General features: G+C 34.2%; 1 long non-coding RNA gene and 1 pseudogene across 4 annotated transcripts; one reads left to right on the forward strand and one right to left on the reverse strand.

Annotated features, from left to right (window-relative positions):
* The first annotated feature begins 4,074 nt into the window (after window positions 1-4,074).
* On the forward strand, window positions 4,075-20,235 carry LOC131857961 (uncharacterized). Of its 4 annotated transcripts, none has more exons than XR_009358796.1 (7): window positions 4,075-4,509; window positions 4,776-4,851; window positions 5,662-5,757; window positions 6,130-6,189; window positions 6,311-6,384; window positions 16,462-16,587; window positions 19,958-20,235. It is a non-coding gene; the product is annotated as an uncharacterized LOC131857961 (long non-coding RNA). The 4 variants fall into 4 exon arrangements; XR_009358795.1 differs by lacking the exon at window positions 6,130-6,189 and adding an exon at window positions 17,434-17,581; XR_009358794.1 differs by lacking the exon at window positions 6,130-6,189 and having other exon boundaries at window positions 4,078-4,509; window positions 16,486-16,587.
* Window positions 10,466-12,040, reverse strand: LOC131049689 (uncharacterized; annotated as a pseudogene).
* Window positions 20,236-21,136: the final 901 nt, after the last annotated feature.

The following is a 21,136-nucleotide window of genomic DNA, read 5'->3' on the forward strand; positions in this document are numbered from 1 at the left end:
TCAATTTGTGTAATCAAACATGTCTTCTCACGAGAATTTAAATGAAATATATTACCTTTAGTTTGTGTACCAGTTGCAATATCCAAACCAGATCTGTTAATGATTTTGCATTTTCTATCCTTGAACTGTAATTGAAATCCCTTATCCACTAATTGTCCTACACTCAAAAGATTATGCCTTAAACCTTCAACATAATAAATATTGTCAATATTTTTCTCACCATCCAATTATATAGTTCATTTTCCTTTGATCATACATGCTTTGTCATCTTCGAATCTAACTAGACTGCCATCAAATTCTTGCAAAGATAGAAACTTCCCTTTATCTCCAGTCATATGATGTGAACAACCACTGTCAATTACCCATTCATTCATGTCTTCAATTTTAGCAGCAAGTGCCTTCTCTTCAGGTACATTCTCTTCCAGTGCCGGATCATCTTCCTTGATAGCCAGGAACACCCATTCCTTTCCATTGTTGGAACCACTAGCAGAGTCTTATGTCGGTTCATCATCAGAATCAGTAATGCCTTCCTCATCCGCTATGTAGCATGATTTCTCTTTGTTTTTCCTCTACTTATACTTGTTCTGATATCCAGAGTTAGGCTTACTCCCCTGATCTTGCAGATATTATTTCAAAGGAAATGACCCACAATGAAGTTGGCACCAAATATAATCTGAGCTAGATTTGTACACATTTTGTGAGTGGCGCATGTGAAACCCTGCTCTCAAAGCACAAACATCCTCAACAAATGTTTAAAGGATAAATTTTATATTGCTAATGTTTGCTTGGACTGATTGTAGGTACCTCAGGGTACATGATTATTCCTTCTTCCTTCCCATTTCTATGTTTCAGTGACAAGTGGTAAGGATTTAACATGTGTAATTTGTGCTTAACAGTCACTTAACAATACCACAACGAGGTATTTCTTTCACATGCCTTTCCCCATTAATTCTATGTGTGCTAAGGATAGTTAAATCCTCTTGCCAAGCTCCTCATTTTTCCACACAACATTCTACAAATTCGAGAGGGTTTCAATTTCAAGGCCATGTTTTCCCAAGTTTCTTCAAAGGAAGAGGGTGAAATTCATTGCGCAATCTAGTCCCATAGAGCTTTCTACAGAGCCTAGATGGAATAACTTCTATGAAACTATAGAATTTGGGTGCCTGTTGCAGAAGGGGAGCTTCCATTTACAGGTACCATCAAAGATAATCAACTTAACCAAATGTTCAAAACCCATTGTTTCCAGTATAAAAGGAGCATCAAAAGAGTTACTAGGAATGAAATACTCTGCCCTAATGCTAGAAGGGTAATATTTCCCTCCCAAGTCATCTCTATTTTTCTCTCCAACACTTTTGATTTACTCTAGTCTCTATTGCTTCTCCAATTAATTGTTGAGAAGGTAGTGAAGGATGAATTTCTTCATGACAACACACTCCTCAAAGCCGTATAAGCGTATAACTTGTGGAAAGGGTAAGGATACATTGGTGGTCTGATTCCACGTCACTTTCTGCTTAATGGTAGGGTCTACATTGTAGTATATGATGCCATCAAAACTTTATTGGAATTGCAGAATGTGAACAGTCTACTTCAAGTTCTCCAGAGGTATATCTCAATGGTGGGAGAAGACTGTGAAAATAACATTCAACACAAGACTAATGCGATTTTGGTTATGCTTGCCCATGTTTATAAGGAACTTATACCAGTAGATGCACTCGTTCCTCCTCCTCTAGTTTCAACAGCTCAAGCTTTTGTTGTTCTAGAACCTTTTGAGCAAGATAATAAAAGTTCTTGTCAAGCTAGCTCCTTTTGCATTTGGTGAATTTGATGAACAAAAAGGTGAAAATGATTTCCAGGTTGATGACATGGAGGAATAGGAAAATCTTTGTTTTATTTTGTTCCAATTTTTTTGTAATACAATCAACTATAAGGGCTGCAATTTTGTTATCTTGCCCAAATGTTTGTATAGGGATCAATACTATGGGCCTTTGCAGGTCATGTATGTTAGTTTTTTGAATGCACAATTGTCATGTGCTATCTGCCTGTGAAGAGCTTTCTTCAGTGAAATTTTGTACTTTCTAATCCTTTTTATACTTATATATATATATATATATATATATAGGCGCCTCACCTTTTACTTAAAAAATAAATAAATTATATCAGCTCGACAATTATATTAAAGAATAATAAGACTATAAATTATTTATGCATATTAAAGTACTTGTATATGGCAACTAACTTTTTTATACAATGATAGGGAATTGTTTTTAAAGATAATTGATTTGCTACACTTTAGAGAATAACAATAAGATTAAAAAAAACAAATTCAAATTTTAACAATCATTAGAGATAAAAAAAAACTAAAAATAAAAAGTAATTATAAATTATTAATTTGAAGTACAATTAATTATGATTTGAGTGCACTTCTTTAATTGGCTGCAATTGAAAAATTTAGAGGAGAGTGCTAGTTGATAGGTTTTTATGTGGACTTTTATGTATAGGAATTCATTCATGAGAATATGTCTTACCAATTAAAATACTATGCAAAAAAATGACTTCCCATTAGCTTATGACTTTTAGATATGATGTGAGCGCTTACATTCAACACATACTATAGAGAACAATTATTGATTTTCTATTTTTGAAGGGTATATAAGCTTACCAATAAATATAAAAAAATCTCTATCACTAATTATTTAGATATGTAGTTTCCTAAAGGGCAACATTCCTTATAATTTTTAGTTGGTAATTTGTCTATGGTGCTTGTGGATATAAACACATTAATATGTAGATTCAAAAGTCTATTTGGGAATGTAGGAATGCAAGTCAATATATGAGAATAACATGTTTGTCTTTGCCTATATATACAATGTAAATACCATTAGGACTTGCTAAGGTATTTCCTAACATACGACTAGTTAGAACACTCCCAAGCCAATTTTTTGGTGAAAGGTAATGCAATGAATATATCAAGAATATAAATATTAAAAAATAATATTTCTAATTCAATTATTAAATATAATAGTATCATGCTATCTATCAAATTTTAATTTTCAAATAATTTAACCATAAAATTTTTAATTTATACATATATACTTAATATTATAATTTATTAAAAAATAGAAATCTTTATCAAATATAATCTTTTACTTTCATTTAAAAAACAATTCAATAATAATAATAATAAAATTATTCTAAAATGAGTAAAAATATTTACACTAAATATAAATAAAATTAATTATCTTTTCTTTTTCACAACCCACATAAAGAATGTGAACAAAATATATAGAAACAAAACCCACAACAAAAACACGAATAAAACTACTCCAACATCAATTAAAGCCAAAATAAAAATACTTTAAAACCAATAAATATGTATATATTTAGTTATACATGAATAAAATCTAAAAACAAAATGAATAAAAATTATAGACAAATATAAACAAAATATTGCACATATTGTTATTCTATAAAAAAAATATTTTCTAATCCACATAGTCAATATACATATAGTATACATATTAATGTAAAAATGATCCATATATAAAGAAGATTCAATGGCACAATAAAAAAATCAATAGATTTTTTTAAATGAATAAATAGATCTATTATTGAAAAAATGTGCAAGATGATTCTGACATTTTGAATCATTAGATGTATTTTCTTGCCCATTTTTTCCTTATTATTTGAACTCACATTTCTCCCTCATTCAATGCTCATCATAAATGTTACTAAAAATAGGATTTGTAGTGGCATTCATGATGTTTATGCAATCTCTAAAATGCACATGAGATTATATTTATTAATTGAATAGAAATTAAAAATAAAAATAAAAAATATTTTTAATAAATTAATAAATAGTCATTAAAACTTATAAATTTTTTCAATAATTGACCTTCCACACCTCTCCAGTGTACCTATTGCACATCATCATGCAATTTCTAGTATATAATGAGATCAAATATAATTTATGTATATATTCTATACATTACAAAACATAAATAAATATTTTACATACAATATAATAATAATGGGGGATAAATTTGATAAGAAATAATAAAAATTCATGGAAGGGATTTAGCCTCTGCAGGACAACGGAATAAATTTTATAAGGAATAATAAAAAATTCATCGAAGAGATTAAGCGTGTGGAAAAGATTTTAAACCTTACTGCTAAATATTTTGAAACCCTATGTGCAGAGCCTTGTCCAGCAATTAACTCCTTCTAAAAGCTTTAAATCTGCTTCAAACGAAATGAGCAGTGATTTGAAACGGCCCGAAAAAAACGCCAGTAGAGGCAAAAAAAAACGTGAACGAAATGATCTGACGGATGGCCGCATTGCAATGTCTTTCCATGCACATGGTCCGTGGATTCAAACGCCCATCTGTGTTTGAAACTAACCTAGCCGTTGAGTGATCTAGAATGTTTGAAACGGAAGGAAAATTCAAATTTCAAACTTCATGGAGCGTGCAAAAGTATGATTATATATAACCCTCGGCATTTGTAGGCCAGGTACAGACAATGTTTTTTCTTTGGATTTTCTCTTCTGCCAATACTTTGTTATGTCTTGTGTAATTTCTTTCATTGTGTTTTTTTTTTCACAATTCTTTGTTGTGCTTTTTTTATTTCTTGATTTTTCAATTTTCTGTAAGGGTTTGTCTACAGTGTGCACACTGGTCTATCTGTCCATGATTTTAATCTGTTATTGGTGAAACATTTTGGGTGTCTGTCATGGTTTTTATCTATTATTTGGATTTTTTTCACATTGTGTGTGGCAGAGGATGAAGATGCAAAGGAAAGGAAAATGCAGGACCAGGAAATAGAAATTGAATGAGGGGAAAATTCTTCTTACAGGTAATTCTTCTTATTGATTATTATTATTTTATTTTATTTTATTATATTTATGTAGTAACAGAGGCAGAGTAGAGGATTTGTTTACCATGCCAGAATGAATAGGAAGCACAGATTTTCCTATGAAAACTGATGGATTGTCTTTATTTTTTATAATTTTTTTATATTTATGTAGTAACAGAGGCAGAGTAGAGGATTTGTTTAGAGGATTTGTTTACCATGTCAGAATGAATAGGAACCACAGATTTTCCTATGAAAACTGATGGATTGTTTGTCTTGCCAGAATTAATAGAAATCCCAAATCTTCCTATTTAAGTTATCTTTATTTTAAAAACTAATGGATTGTTTGCTGCACGTGAATGAATAGGAACCACAGATTGTTTATATATGGACAATTGGTTATATTAAGAAAGATGATAATAATAAAAAATAATCGTTTACCCTTGGAGCTGTCAGCCATGGTTTTTTTATCCTTAATATCATTATATTTTTTGCTTCTGGTTTGGCTTGCCTACTCCCCATGGTGTTATGATGACAGTGGTGGGCATTATATGTTAGATATTAGATATAATTTAATGTTATGATGTAATCAGTACATTTTCATCTAATGTTTATTGGTTATTCTTTTATCTTGGTATAATTTACTATTTAGAAAATAAATTTATAGATAAAACATTTTAGATTTGACCACTTCAAAGGAAGTTGTTCTCTTAATATTTAAGTTTTCACATTATGTTTTATTTTTCTTGGTAATAAATGTTTAGGTTTGTTTTAATTTATAATAGATTAGCTCATGTTTATTTTTATGTTCAGTTGATCATGACACTCGCAATGGGATTCATCAGTGGGTCTATTTCTAAGAGGAGGCCTTGCTAAACATTTCATGACTCTCTCTGAACTTGCTCACAGGTGAGCTGCATCATCAACTTAGGTTTTTCCTTTTTCGTTTTATCTTTTCATATTTAAAAACTTAGGTGTGGAGCATGTATTTTTTATCCTTTGACAAAATAAACTGACATGATAAACTTTTGTTGACAAAGTCTACATCTTAAAATAATAGAAAACAAATATCAATTCAAAATATGCAAATCTATAAGCTCCACTAACTAATATCCATTAAATTCTAAATTACATAGTTGGCAACGGAATAGCAACCCCAAAGGAAGTATACAAACCCAAATCAAGTACGCAAAATGTGGGATGATATATTTAGGCTTGTGGTTTTCATTTTCTTTTTAACGCTCTTCCTTTTTTCATTTTTAAGTTTTGAATATTTATTAGGTCGATGTCATTGTTTTTACTCAAGGAAAAAGTTTTTGGATTGGGACGTCTTAATTTTAGGTAAATCACAAATGTTTTATGTCATTATGTTCCAATATATTATGCATTTTAAATTTTTTTCTGTCATGTTTTAGAATGTTATGACTGACAATCAGCTATCGGGATTTTCCGTGGGTTGTAGAAACATGGAGAAGCTGCAGTCATTGAAGTTGACGTGTTTGGTGAGGTTGACCTGATGATTACAAATGGGACTTGGTATGTACACATGCCTAATGTTGTAGATTGTTTTCATTATCATTTTGTGTGACTACCATGCTTTGTTCTATGCGTTTCTTGAGTATACCCGTCATTTTTCTATGCTGAATTTTTAAAAATAATTTTATAGTTTTGGAGTCTTTAATCATTATTTTGTTGTGTTGAATATAAAAGAACTGCAATAAAACTTGAGATCAATAGTTTAAGTCATTTGTATAATAATTTATTACTTTGTAATATTCATTCTCTTCTCTCTACAAAAACGTCTTCACATATCCATTTTGTCTAACAAACTGACTGATAACTCTTTAAAAGAACATTTCTCATATTGATTTTCCCAAATCTTTTTTATGATTTAATAATTTTATTTCTTTCCCATAATGACAAGAACTAGATTCCCAGTGATAAAGAATATCTTTTCTTATAACCACCAATAGCAATTCTACTATCTTCTCCCTCTGTTTAGTGTACATTATCTACCTGAAGGTCATGGGTCCCTGGTTAGGAGCCAGCTGAAGATAAATGTAGTAGACAAGCAATAAAAATAGTTAAAAGAAAGAAATATAGAATTGTTTAAAAATTTAAGCAAGCAATTGAAAAAGAAAATAAAACTAGTTAAAAGAATGAAATATAGATCTGTTTAAAAATTTAAGCAAGCTCTTGAAGAAGAAAGAATAAGAAGCATGCATTGTGTTGATATTATGATTCAAGAGTTTTATATTGCACCTATAGTGGAACATTAAGCCTACCTAGTAGACCCTCTTGGTTGTGTTGAACACCTATGTGAAGCACATGAATTAATTGAAAAGATGCTCTTCAACCTACTTGTTTGGGGGGCTTTCATTAGTGCATGTAGAGTTTGTAGTAACATAAAGTTGGACGAGCTTTAGAGTGTGTTTACGTTAGCACCTGAAACACCTGGGTATTATGTGCTGCTTTCAAATATTTATGCAGAAGTTAATAGTTGGGATGATGCCCTAATAATATGAAAGTTGATGAATGAGAGGGTATTGAAAAGGAAATTATAATGCAGTGTGATTGAGTTAAAGATACCACCCACAATTTGATGAAATCTTTTGCAAAGTTGGATAGACCAAAGACTGATGAGGGAAGCATGTAATGTACCATGATTGGCATACATAAAAGACCAAAGACTGACAAGGGAAGCAGGTTATTTACCATAATGGCCATAGATAAAAGCATTGCATATCTAAAAATTCCCAATCCATGAAGAGAAGGCTCGATACTAACTACACAGATACATCCCCTCCCCACCTTTCATCCTCCATCATTGACCTGCCAAAGTTTTCTGCACGCTGCACATATCATTTAATGATGGCTATTGTTACATCTGGATGGCTCAAAATGGTTCTTATGCTATGTTACTACCTAGAAGCCTGAATGCCCCCTCTGTTTCTCGTCTTATATAACTTTCCTTGCTGTGGATCCATTCTCTACTGGATTTTTCTTACTTCCAACTGAAAAACAAACCTTTCCAGGCTCTCTTGGACCATTTGCTAGGCTAGTTGTGGCATTTACAATATTTTGTTTGTAATGTCCCCATTTGGGATTTCCCCTAATTTAAACCTAAGACATCCATTCTAACCTCAAATTAGAATGGTAATATATTAATAAATATAATTTTATCAAAATTAGATATATTTTACTATAAAATTCTGAGATTAATTCAAATAATGGAACTTATTTTGATCAGTTTTCCGGATTTTGACAATTGAGGATATGTTATGACTAATAGAGTTGATGATGCCAGCAGTTCTGAAGGTGTCGTTCATTGATATGAGTATGCAATTTGTGTATGTGACTGATATGAGATTATATGCAGTCCCAGATACCCTCTTAATAACAAAAGCAAATTATATGCGGTTGGATCGGCCCAAACTGAATGCTTGTCTGATATACTTACTTTGTTATGGCAACTGTACTGTCGTGGTTTGTGTTATAGTACTTTGTCACTTATACTATGTATATATTGTCATCCCTGACACCAGTCCCCGTATTCATGCGATCTGGTTTACTGACTCTGTGCATGTAGAACCATCCAAACTGGGCAACGATGGTGTTCTTCCGGTTTACTATCCATAAGTATATACAACCAATTTATGCCAACATGTGAATTAACAACTCCGCCCTACGCCTCTATTCCTGAATGTCGAGAATTTTCCTCTTTACTATCCCGAATTTTAATATATATTTATCAATTCGTATTCTGAAAGTAGTCTGCATCCTTGATCACCGCTGTTAGAAGATCACTTCTTTAGTCATTATCATTCAACCACTATGGAAATCTGTATTTTCTTTTGTCTCTAATTGTTCTCTAATCTGTACAACCCTGAACGTGCCAAAGTAGATGCACTACTGGAGCAGATCCAAATATGGATATATGTAAAACCAACAATATTCCCCCCTTGTAGAATATGTTCAACTTGCATCTTATACCCCTTCAAACTGAAAGGTAGCATCCTTTGGATTCGATGGGTCATCCCTATTCATAACTGACTTCTTTCATAATTATCAATTTGCTTGACCAAAGAATCTTAATCGTTGTTATTACTAGTTCTTGTAATCACTCCCCCATAATACGTGTCTTTTCATAACATACTCCGTAATGCTCAAGGTGCTATACCTTAACGATTCTTTGCTTTCTCAATCATTGCTGACTAATCATGTGATTAGCATTGTCTTAATGCAGATTGCTATTCTTTAATTAATAAGAGTCTTCATCACTAATTGGGCTTGTCAAGATGGCATCAAATGAATACTTGAGTGTGGGTAATAATATTTCTGAAGATTATTATTTCGGCAGCATAGGAAATGATATGCCTTAAAATTGTGTTATGTGTGAATGAAAACAAGAAGTGATGTGGCTCATTGTGTGGTTCTTATGTTTGGGAAGGACTTTATACTGTTGCAAGGGAGACCATTCTGACATGCGTCAGATCTGGTCTGCTACAAAGATTTCCAAGTTATATGCTGGTCATTTATAAATAGCAGCAGCACTCAAGCTCAAAGAAGTGGTGAGTTGATAAATTTTTATTTGTGTTTTCTTGGGTCGTGTTATCACCAGCCATTAAGTGGGGAGAAGTGGGGCCCGTAAGGCGTTGGGCAAAGGCTCCAAAGGTAAATATCGTCTCAAGGATTAAAACAGAAATAATATTGAAATTTTTTTTTTATTATTTGATAAATATAAATTATATATTAAATTTTATTATTATTATTATAAAGATTTTACTTAATTCATTTTATTCATTTATTTGGTTGCGCATATATATATATAGTATTATTATTTAATATTAAAATCTATTTTAAAGTGGGCATTATCATACTTTGATTGTTTAGATGGGGACATCGCATTGTTTTGCATGGATTGGACGGTCCATGAAGTGCTTATCATCTTTGTCACAACTGCTTATTTCAGAAGAGACATACCGAACAACTTCCCCTGCAATGCCCATACTTTGTTCTGAAGTATGACTTCCACCTTTGTCTCTGTTATCACCTATTTCATAACCTGCAGAAACACAGCCTTCACCGTCTAAGTTGAAAGTTATCCATGTCTTCTTTGGGAATCTCTGTGAATCCAATCTTCTAGAAATCCCCATCTCATTTTTTAAAAGAAGTTTATCTCCTTGACTTGATCCATGTGAGAAACTGTTACCAATTGGCTTACTGGGATCTTGGTCTACCTGTGATTTTCCTTGGCCGTTGTAAAAAGATTCTCTTGTATCAACTTCTCTAGACTTTTTGGATGTTGCTTTCTTAATATCATCCTACAATGGATCGGTATTTCCTTTTAAACAAGAAGTTTGTGCATCAAAAACCAACTTGGTTTGACTAATATCTTGTGATACAGATGATATTGCTGCATCAAATGACACTATTTCATTGTTCACACCAAAACTCTTCTTTTCTTCATCATAAATAGGACCATTTCCATAATCTTTTGTTGAAGACTTGGATATGGTTTCAGTAGAAGATTTTTTATGTTTGGTTCTTTCATATTTGAGAAAACCCATTGTGGAGCTGGTGCAAACCCAGATTGCTAGGACTTTCTGAAATTCTCTTAAGTATTTAGGCCACCTGGACTTTCACCCAAGTCTATGCACATAGAATCCTCATTTCCTTCTTCACTAAAGATGGGACTTTTCATGATCTCATCTACTGAGAGATTATCAATCTCCTCACAAATTGTGCTAGCTCCATCCCTGTCAGAATTGTTCTCATATTCCATTTCACTTTCGAATTTATCCCTTACTTGGGCTGATGAGAATGCTAGAAGATGAGGTCGGATAGATAACTCAAGGCCATAACCATCATCTTCTTCTCCAATTTCATTAGTTCCATCTCTCTCCTGCACTTTGTCATCACATCGTTCTCCAGAATCTCTCAAGTATTGAGGAGAAACAAGAATAATGCTTACCATTCCAGTTCCTGTATTTCCTTTATTTTGGAGACAGCCCAGAACAGAGTTTTTTATAAAAAGACATCCAAAATCTGTTGGATCTGATCCAAACACCTTGTAAAAAGATGTGATGATAAAATTAGGCTTAAAGAGTGATAGTTCAAGGGAATCCATGTCTTTAGGACCCAAAGTACCTGCATCCGACAATACATGCCACCTATTCTGCTGTGTAAGAGACATCCACTGGTAGGAATACTTGGCTCCAGTCACCCTGCACTGGGCAGGAGAAACAAAAAGACCTAGAGGAGAGTCCTTTTGTCTTCTTTACTTATGCTGAATTTGTTTCCTAAGCTCAGAGCTACATAGTCTAAGTGTTGGCCACTTGGTTCGTGTTGGCCACTTGAACCAAGCACTGTGTCTGGGCAGGAGAAACAAAAAGACCTAGAGCAGAGTCTTTTTTTCTTCTTTACTTATGCTGAATTTGTTTCCTAAGCTCAGAGCTACATAGTCTTCGTGTTGGCCACTTGGTTCGTGTTGGCCACTTGAACCAAGCACTGTGTCTAGGCAGGAGAAACAAAAAGACCTAGAGCAGAGTCCTTTTTTCTTCTTTACTTATGCTGAATTTGTTTCCTAAGCTCAGAGCTACATAATCTGAGTGTTGGCCCCTTGGTTCGTGTTGGCCACTTGAACCAAGCACTGTGTCCTTTGGCACCCTTCTTCCTTGTAGTTTGTGCCATCCAATTAATTGATTCACTTTCATAGTCATACATAGTTAGCAGCCTCCTATTCTCATGAAACCGATAGGCTTCTGCAAGAATATTGAAAGCAGAGCCTCTACTAAAAGTGAAAACCATGTTGTACTCATTCTGAGGAATGCTAAGATAATCGATTATCCTATTCTTGATATCATGCTCAACAGTACCTTCCTCGAGCAACCCATTTAGTGCATGTGAGCTCAAGTTTGCAGATATTGCTGATAAACTAAATAAAGAAGCTTCCCAATGTTAGAACTGCTGCAGGTAAGAAAAAACCGCAAATCCACAATAATCCGAGCAGACTTTCAAAGTCTCTTCTAGATGCCCATATTCATCACTTCTGATCTCATCCACTTACGCTGTACTATCAAATTTTGGATACATTTTCTTGAACTTGGCATAGGCCTTATCTAGCCCAAGAGTACTCTCCTCACTATTGAAAAACGTCTTAGCAGCCTGTGCAGTGGATGTCAAGAAGTCTTCTCTGAGCCTTCAAACGAACTAGGGCCCTAGAATGCAAGACCCCAGATTTGATCCCCGGAGTCACAACATCGACTTCGTCTTCGTCATCGCAACCTATGTGAAGCACATGAATCAATTGAATAGATGGCTCTGCAACCTACATGTTTGGGGGGCTTTCATTAGTGAATGTAGACTTTGTTGTAACAGGAGCCATAGCCCCTGGATCGTGGTGGTGCAGTCTATCTAAAAGTAACCTAGATTGGATTTTGTATTGATGTATGTCTGAGAAATCAATCTCATAAAGACTGGCATGCCCGACTCCCCGCGTGCTTGCAGATACATATTTTGAAAGACTGCGTCGTGAGTTTATTTGCCCTAGCACATGATTGGTGAGAGTGTCCATTTGGAGTCCCATGATTCGAACTTGGCCCTCAACATGTAACTCAGGAGGCTATGTAACTTGGAGTTTTTTTGTGTGGAGCATAAAAAGTGTCATTTGGATGGTAAGCATTTTGGAAACAACTTCCACCAACAAAGGACTACCCCATTTCACATTTTGTAACAAGTCTGGCTCATCCCATGTCACCTGTTTCACAAACATCCAAGCTATGAGAACCTAGAAGTATAAAAAAGTAGAGCTCAGAACTGTCAATTTGTTTTGCATCAACACTTCCCATTGCTACCTATTTTAATCTAAATTCCTAGGGAAGTCAAAAACAAATTATAACAAGTTCTGAAAATGATGATTTTTGGCAGTCAACTATGCAGCACACAAATTCCAATTTCCATAATATCTTTTCCTGGCATCTAACTTGGTAAAACCTACAGATGACGTTACACCAATTATAGGTTAAATGAATTGTATTAGTTTACAATTACTCATGTCATAATTGCTTTAGGTAAAAAATACTCTGATAAGAATAAATCAGAAGACCTTAGGGCTCATAAAAAAATGGAAGTCATATGAATTTTTTTATGTGATTGGTTATAAAAGTAAAATTTGAAAATATTGTGCTTGTTGGGTTTGCAATATTATCGCTCAACTTGCCAAAAGCCTAAATCAATTTGATATATATATAAAGCTGTAAATTTTGCTAATGGCGAACTGATATGGAAGAAGGGTGGTATCAATAGGTACATTGTACCATACTCAAAAGTTGTAAGTTCTGCCTAAGGGACCTCAAAAGCAGAATAGAATTAAAATATGCATTATATCATACTCAGCAGTGTATATTATAGTATAATCAAAGATTTTTTCCAAGGGTTACTTGATTCAGAAGCAGGGTAGCATCATAACAAAGTTGCGTTATCATGCAATGTTGTGTGTTTTGCCAAAGGGATCTTGATTGGAAGATATAATAGAATCAAAGTACTCATTGCTTATACTAACATTGAAAATTTGGCAAAGGGGCCGTGATTCAACAACAGAGATCATAAATTAAGATAATAAAGTAAAGTTTGATTGTTAAATAGGACATATCAATTGATATTGACTATACATTTTTAACTGATTATTCCTATATATACGAGAGTAAATTTGCTACCTTCCCAAAGTGAGTTGACTAATTTTTTTCTTTCAATAAATGACATTGGTATGACTGGAATCTTCTTGTCACATGTGGTGCCACTTCCTATCGAGTTGAAGTCCCGCTCATATGTTTTATCATGCTCCTAATAATACTCTATTATATTCTCACTTTCCATTTTGAAACCTTATTTGTAAACTGTTATTCTCGATAATTGAAAAGCTCTAAAATTTTCACATCTCACATGTTGAACCAAAATTATTCTGTGACTTTTAAGAATAACTTAGTTATAATAGTCATTGCCTCAACCTGAAGTACAACCTAAGTGGGTCTAATGGTGAAGGTTGTGTGCTCCATAGAGAAACACGGTTAAATCTGAGGGTGTGTAAACTGTGAAGGATCTATGCCTTATTGAACAATGTATATGGTAAATTGACAATCGGTCACCTTCCTTTGTGGGGTTGAACAACAAGGGTGTTGGACACCAAATTGGCATCTCTGTAAGAGGGAGAATTCACACCAATTTGGTGTCTCTGTAAGCAGGAGAATTCACACCAATTTGGTGTCTCTGTAAGCAGGAGAATTCACACCATTGAATATGACAGTGGTGCAGGAGCACCTATGAAGCACCTATGAAGACCCATGGAGACAAGGTGCACTAGGGTCGCTGATAGGCCCTCATGGAGAATCAAGTGGCAATGAAGTCTAAAAGGCCTTTAAGGTCTTAAAACAATGTAATAATGGCCAATAGAGCCTAAATATGCAATGAAATGTAATAGAAAGATCAAAAAGTGTAAAATTGTCAATGTTGGCAATTAGGCCTAGAAAAGGCTAAAATTGGGGTTTGAAGGGTAGAATAGGTGTGTGAGGAATAAAACATGTTTTAAATGTTTGTAAGTTCATTTAAGGACCATTTGAGTTGGGTAGGATGGTTAGTTTCTAAAGTGTCAAGTTGACAAATGAAATTGTCAATCTTGACAACTTTTGATCAACTTTTGTTGCAACTTTGCAAAAAGAGGTAGTTATGGGTAGTTACAAGATGGATTTCGGTCTTGGAGGCCAAAATACATTATAAAAGGTTGAGATCCGATACAAATAAGAGTAATGTACGTTGGCATTGAAGCTTGATTAATAAAAATTGTATTCTCTACACTTTTCCTACCCTTTTCACGGTGACAGTCTGGTTTTTTGTGATTTTAATGATCAAGATCTATTTGTTTTGAAGGAATAGTGAATGGGAATCTAAAATCATTGTCCCTATGTCATTTTGGTCTTAGTGGCATTCATTTTCATTGTGTTTAAGCAAAGTTCTTTGCATTTTTGTGAAAACTGCCAGAACCCTAGCTTAGGGTATCCAGTGGCTTTGTAAATGTAGTATCTTTTGTTTTGATGCATAACCAATCCTCATTTTGGGCAGGGATGAGGTTAAGGATGTATACTACCTGTCCAGGGTGTGTACAGGGAGTCATGCAAGGTTTGGCACGTGCTTCATGATGGTTTTATGACTGTTGCAGTCACAGAGACAGTTTGACTGTCACAGTCAAGAGAAGAGGCTTTGTTTGGAGTGACAAAGCATGCTATGGCCAGGAGGGCTTAGAGAGAGGTTCGTTGGTGTGTCTACTACCTTCCTAAGGCGTTGGTGCAAGTGGAGTACCCAAAGGAAGGGTTAAACCGATGGATTACCAAAGATAGCAGCAAACTGTCACAGTTAGGATAGTGTGAGATAAGGAGGAGTATTTGTCAAAACAAGTTGATTTCTAATATGCCATGGGTTGTGGATAGACCCTAGATGTTTGTGCAAGTGCCTTAGGTTTTGGGAGTGGGTATAACCATTGTTGGTGTCCATCTTATGAGGTATTGGCTAACTGTCAAACAACCAGTGATAGGACAAAGATAAGTCTTTTGTCTTGAGGACACAGGTTGGAGTTTAGTTGGGTTGTAATACCTTCAAATGCAATGTGGGAAGAGTCTACCTTGGTGTTAGGGTATGGAGGAGACTAGGAGCCAAGTGTTGATCCTAGAGTAGGGTCCAAAGGAGTGAGTAGGTTATCAAAACCTTGAGAGTGCAGTCTTAGACAATTGATGAGATGATCAATCATGATCAATAGGAGTTGAAAGGGGGAGTTGGTTTCACCTAGCATGTAGAAGGATCCTTTGGTGTGTCACCTTGAATGACTGAACCCTTGATAGTTCTAGAGTAGGAGATCCCTCTGCATCAGACAGTAGAGGAATCCGACATGAATATTGTCTAATAGTCCCGTACCATCAAAAGAGAATGTACATGTTAAATTCAAAGTTTGTAAATTTTTGAGGCCAAAAAGGAGCTCAAATTTGGCTATTTTTTAAGATGAAAAGATAGAATCAGATCTTTGGAAAGGAATTGTAATCTTTGAATAATGAGAGTCAATTTAATAAATTCATTACACCTAACCAACACCAATATATGCGTTATCTACAACCAGAACTCTCTATTTTAAACATTCTATTAAAACAAACCTCTTAACATTTCTTTAATTTGTAATAGGATATCTATTTAAAATTTTAAAGTGCTACATGCAGAGCATATATCATAACCAAATTGGGTAAGATTAGCATTTCAGCTTATAAGTTTTCTCACTCTAATTAGTTAATAAAAGCTTATATGAACCTATTGTTCTAGTATGTCCGTAAATACCCTGCTCCGTAGTTTTTTGGTGTAGCATTGTATTGTTTATTGGCTTTGAAATATTTTACAGAACCTGCAAATCATCTATAATAGTAAGTTGAAGTTATATCAGCTAACTGAGCTTTGTTGGTTTCAGAATGTTATAATTTTGGTTTAGGGTTTTAATATTTTTTTGAATTCCTTGTTTAGGGAAATCTAGCAAGTTTGTTGGATTTATTCATTTTGTTTATTATTTGAAATGGGATGCAGGGATATGATTTTTCTTGGTTTCAGGCTAGCAGATTTTATAAAGTAGAGAATGAAATATGTGTAATACGGAGAAGCTACAATCATTCAAGTTTACGAGGTTGACATGAATGATTAAAATTGAACCTGGTACGTATAGTCGTTTAATGTTTTAGATTGTTTTCACAACCATTTGTGTGATTAACTACCTTGGCTCGTGTTCCTGCTTTGTATTTGTTATGAAACAAAGAGGTTTTAACAAACTATGGTAGTTAGAAAAAAAAAAGTTTACACAACTTGTTTTCACATTGCTTTGAATGATTTATGACTGTCTCTTCTTGAGATTAAATATATGTTCCTTCTCTGTTACCGCAATTTGCCTTTCTTTGATATTAGGATTGCTAATTCATAAAAATAGCTTTTGAGACTGCCATACTCCTCTTCGCTGCTAATGATCTCTTTAATGACTGCTCAAATCTCTAATGGACTGTGTTCTAGTCTTCATGGACCTTTGATGAGTTGTTTGGGTGTATTCCCTTTTGTAGAGGTCATCATACCCTACTGTCTTTGCTCATTAGTGAGGACTGCTCACTTGTAAGGTTATTGACCTTTGCTAGATTTGGGACTGTTGTCAGGGTTCTGATAACTGTGTGATCACTGTGCATTGAGGCTGCCATTTCTTAGTTTTGATCACTATTTCCTTTGTTGCTAATGATGCCACTAATCCTCATCATGACCTGTGGCTCTGCACAACCAACTCAAAGGAATGTCAATGAGGGTTTTGAATGCCTTAACTACCTTAACTTTATACCCCCTGATTGTATAGGCTCTACATATTCTTGGTGTGAAGGTTTGTCAAAGATCCGTCTATTCATGTGATTGTCTTACTTCAAAACCGATCTCTGTAGCTTATCATGAGAACCTTCAATGCTATTACCTGTGTCAGGACAAGAAATGTGACTCTGACAAAATGTTTGTTGTTATTAATGAGTGTAGGTTTCTTTGGACAGCAATGATCAAGGACTGCATGCTATCATGAAACTCATATTGTGCTTCTCTTTATTGTTGAGACTGCTCAAACTTTTGCCACAATTCTGCATTCATAGCTCTTGGTGATGGATCATTCTAGGACTGTCACAACTTTGTAAGCGTTCTTTATTGTCTTTGTACACTAACAACCTTCCTATACAATTTTAATCTATCTACTGCAACTAAGGACTGCTCTTCCTTAATGCTTCTCTGTCGCTTGATTATTCTCACAAGGACTATCATCTTGTTTATCATATATGATGTCTATCTGCCTCTTAATGGAGACTCTAACCATTCCTTGCTGCGATGATTGGTGTCTTTACCTTGAACACTGTCCTTAAACATCTTTTGAAGATATTACCCTATAGCCTTTCTTGTTCACCATTGTGTTTTGCATCAATTCTTTGACTGCCTATTATCCACTGTTCGGTGTTCTTTTCCAGTCTGCTGATTTTGCAGTGGCAAATTGAAAAGTTATTGTTGCTGCTAATCAAATCCATCGTGCATCATTATCGACACTGTACTATGTCATTTTATCTGTCTGGTTATCTTGTGCACTTCAGGCTTCATGCCCTTGAGAATGACTCCTAATCTGATCCTTCATATGTTTTGAACTTTGTTCCCTGACTGCTTCATATAGAAAACTTATTACAGAGCTCCTCTTGAAGATGATAGTCCTTGTATCATATTTTGTGTGTCCTTACAACTATTTTGAAGCCTCTTTGATCTACTCTTTTGAAGATCATTGTCCATTTTATCAGACTTGGGCGTATTTGCATTAGACTATTCTAAGGAAACATTTACACATTATGACATCTCTTTGAGACTATACTTTCGTCCATTGCTCACGTCCTAGTCTACAACAAAAACTTTGAATGTCATGCATATCTTTTATACCATTAACACAAGAGATTTGGCTGCTGTTATAAGGCTCTTCTGTGGCTGCAAACTCTGTTTATGAAATGATCTTTGACTGTTTATTGCTGCTCTGTATTGGCTGCGTCGCAAACCCTTAGACTATCATAATAGCATTTGATTGTTCTCTTCATTTCAATGCATCCTTTTGATGGCTTGGTGACATTGAGGACTCTCTTTTTTTCTCCTCATGACTGCTATTTCCTTGTATACCTGAAATTTATCATGACAGTGACATCATAACTCTGCCATGATTAAATGCCCTTTGAAGACCATTTCTCTATTTCCCCCTTTGCATGGACCATCTCACTGTCAAAACTTTGTTCCTCTTTGTGTCTCACCATGACTTGATGAAAGGACTTGGAGCTATCCTAATGGCACTGTGAAGACTACATTGGATATTACTTTCCTTAATACTATCATCAAAACCTTGCCTTGTATTGCTAGTACAATAACTTCCTTTTATCCCTTTGTTCTTTGAGTTCAAGATCAACCTTAATGAAAGTTGTAGCTCTCCACTATTATGGAATAAGAGGTTTCTAATGACACTGCAGACTTAGAAGTTTGTTGATCTGTGAATGGTCCTCAATCTCTGCAAGCATTCTATTTTGGCTCTCCATGTTGATCTTCTCACAACGGCCCCTTCGTTTCAAGAGAAAACCTAGCAAAAGCCTAAATGCATATACAAAGACCTTGCTTTCTGCAAATGTAAGCAAGAACTTGATAAGACCTATCTGACCTGATTAATGGAGAACTGTGTGCATGAGGCTTGCATGGACAGATGATAGTTATCTCTATTACTTGCAACGACCTCCACAAGTACTCTTCGCTTATATCATGGAGCATATTTCACGTTCCACAAACCTCTAGATGACTTCTTAACTTTGTGAAAACTAAAGAACACGTGATCTTGACACTCTCTTAGAAATAGACTGAATATGAAAGTGTAGAAGTAGTATTGAATGGATCTTCAATTCTTTATTAGAGAGATTGGCCGCCATGATAAATCTGCAACAGTAAGAAAACTTATAGAAAGATATGGCTTATTTGTATAATAACTCGAGCCTTCTCAACACAACCCTAGTTTGACTCTTTCTACGTGGATAACTTGCCTCATGACACACTACGCCACGTGGAAATACATTCAAACCTTGAACTCTTCACGCAACATAGAAACAAGGGCTTTGGGACCCTTATTTATTTATTTATATTTCACTTTTGGGCAAAGTGAAGAGATTTATGTTTGCTCAAAAAAAACAGAAAACCTACGGTCTCTTGTAAGACTATTTTTAGCTTGTGAACAAAAATAGGTAACAATTACACGTCCACCACCTCTTTCACCAACCCCAACATCATCTGTTATTGTTTGCATCTTTGAAGAAAAAATTTCACCTCACAATTTTTATAACTGTTTTCTGCCTTTGTGATGGTTTTTTTTTGGTTTTTTTTTGGTAGTTGTAAAATGTATGAATCTTTTAGCATCCTAAATTTCATTTTCTGGCTTGGAGATTACTTATATGATCATTTTTTCTTGCTGCATTATGTTGACTAATTTATGGCTGAATTGGTATGACAGGGTAGCAGACAGCAAGCTCACATGAAAGGGTGGCAACATGTTGCAGCCAAAAAAAACTGCAGTTTGATAAGAAGGATCCTGAGTAGCTTTTTGAATTAGTGGTTTTTCATCATGGTGTATTCAAAATAGCAAGAGATGGAACTAGGCTTGCATCATTTCTTTAGTTATGTTTTGGTCATATTGACTTGATAGCATTGTAACATGTACAAATATAATGTTTAATAAAAAAGTTATTGGATTGGAAGGGGTTAAAAACTCCTTCCAAAGTCCGAAGGGAATAGTCACTGGCCATGGTTATTCCTTGAGGTCGTGTTTTTTGACACCTTAAAGAATGGTCAATAGGCCAAAGCCATTCTTTAAGGTTTGTGTCTCTTTTTTTTTGTATTTTTTTAATTAGTTTAATTTTTATTTGAGCATTTATTAATTTTGATTTCAGCATTGAAGTTAAATTTCACAATTTCGAAAATAAATTTATCATTTACCCCCTGCGTAAATATTTTATGAATAATTTATAACATAGTGCACAAAAAGGATAATGATAAATAACCTTTACAAAAGTCAAATTTGCTCAATTTATGAATGCAATTCACGCTACATAACCGTGCCACTAAAAATTAAAAAAATGGCAATCACATAATTAACATTATTGTAAATGATTGGAAACTAATCATTAAAAGAGCATCATTAAAGCAATATACATAGCATAAAAATTTCATCATAATTATAATAAAAATATTTATTTTGACTCATAACATATTAGCACTATTTCATATTCCATAACTAACAACAAATCATAAAATATGACAACTTAATATAGCCATCACACTTATCATCATCATAAATAAAAGAAAACATGTTGTGTTGTGTGGTTTGTCTTGTCTTGTCTTGTCTTGTGTGTTTTGTTTTGTGGTCGTCTTAGGTCGCTTAGGGGAGGCCAAACAAGCTTCTACCTTCACGTGGTTGGCCTTGTTAGTAGAGAATGTTTGAATAAATATTCTTGAAGCTAAGAGAAGCTTACATGTAAATATTATTTTTTTAAATGAATAATATTTAATAAATTTAATGTAGTTCATTGCATATTGAAATTCTTTAAGTAAAAAGAAAATTGTGATTGCAAAGGTGAAATATAGGCAAAGTAAATAATGTTTTTTAAACTAGAAACACATGATATATTTCAAG

This window comes from Cryptomeria japonica, chromosome 8 (assembly GCF_030272615.1).
Source record: "Cryptomeria japonica chromosome 8, Sugi_1.0, whole genome shotgun sequence".
Taxonomy (NCBI): Eukaryota; Viridiplantae; Streptophyta; class Pinopsida; order Cupressales; family Cupressaceae; genus Cryptomeria; species Cryptomeria japonica.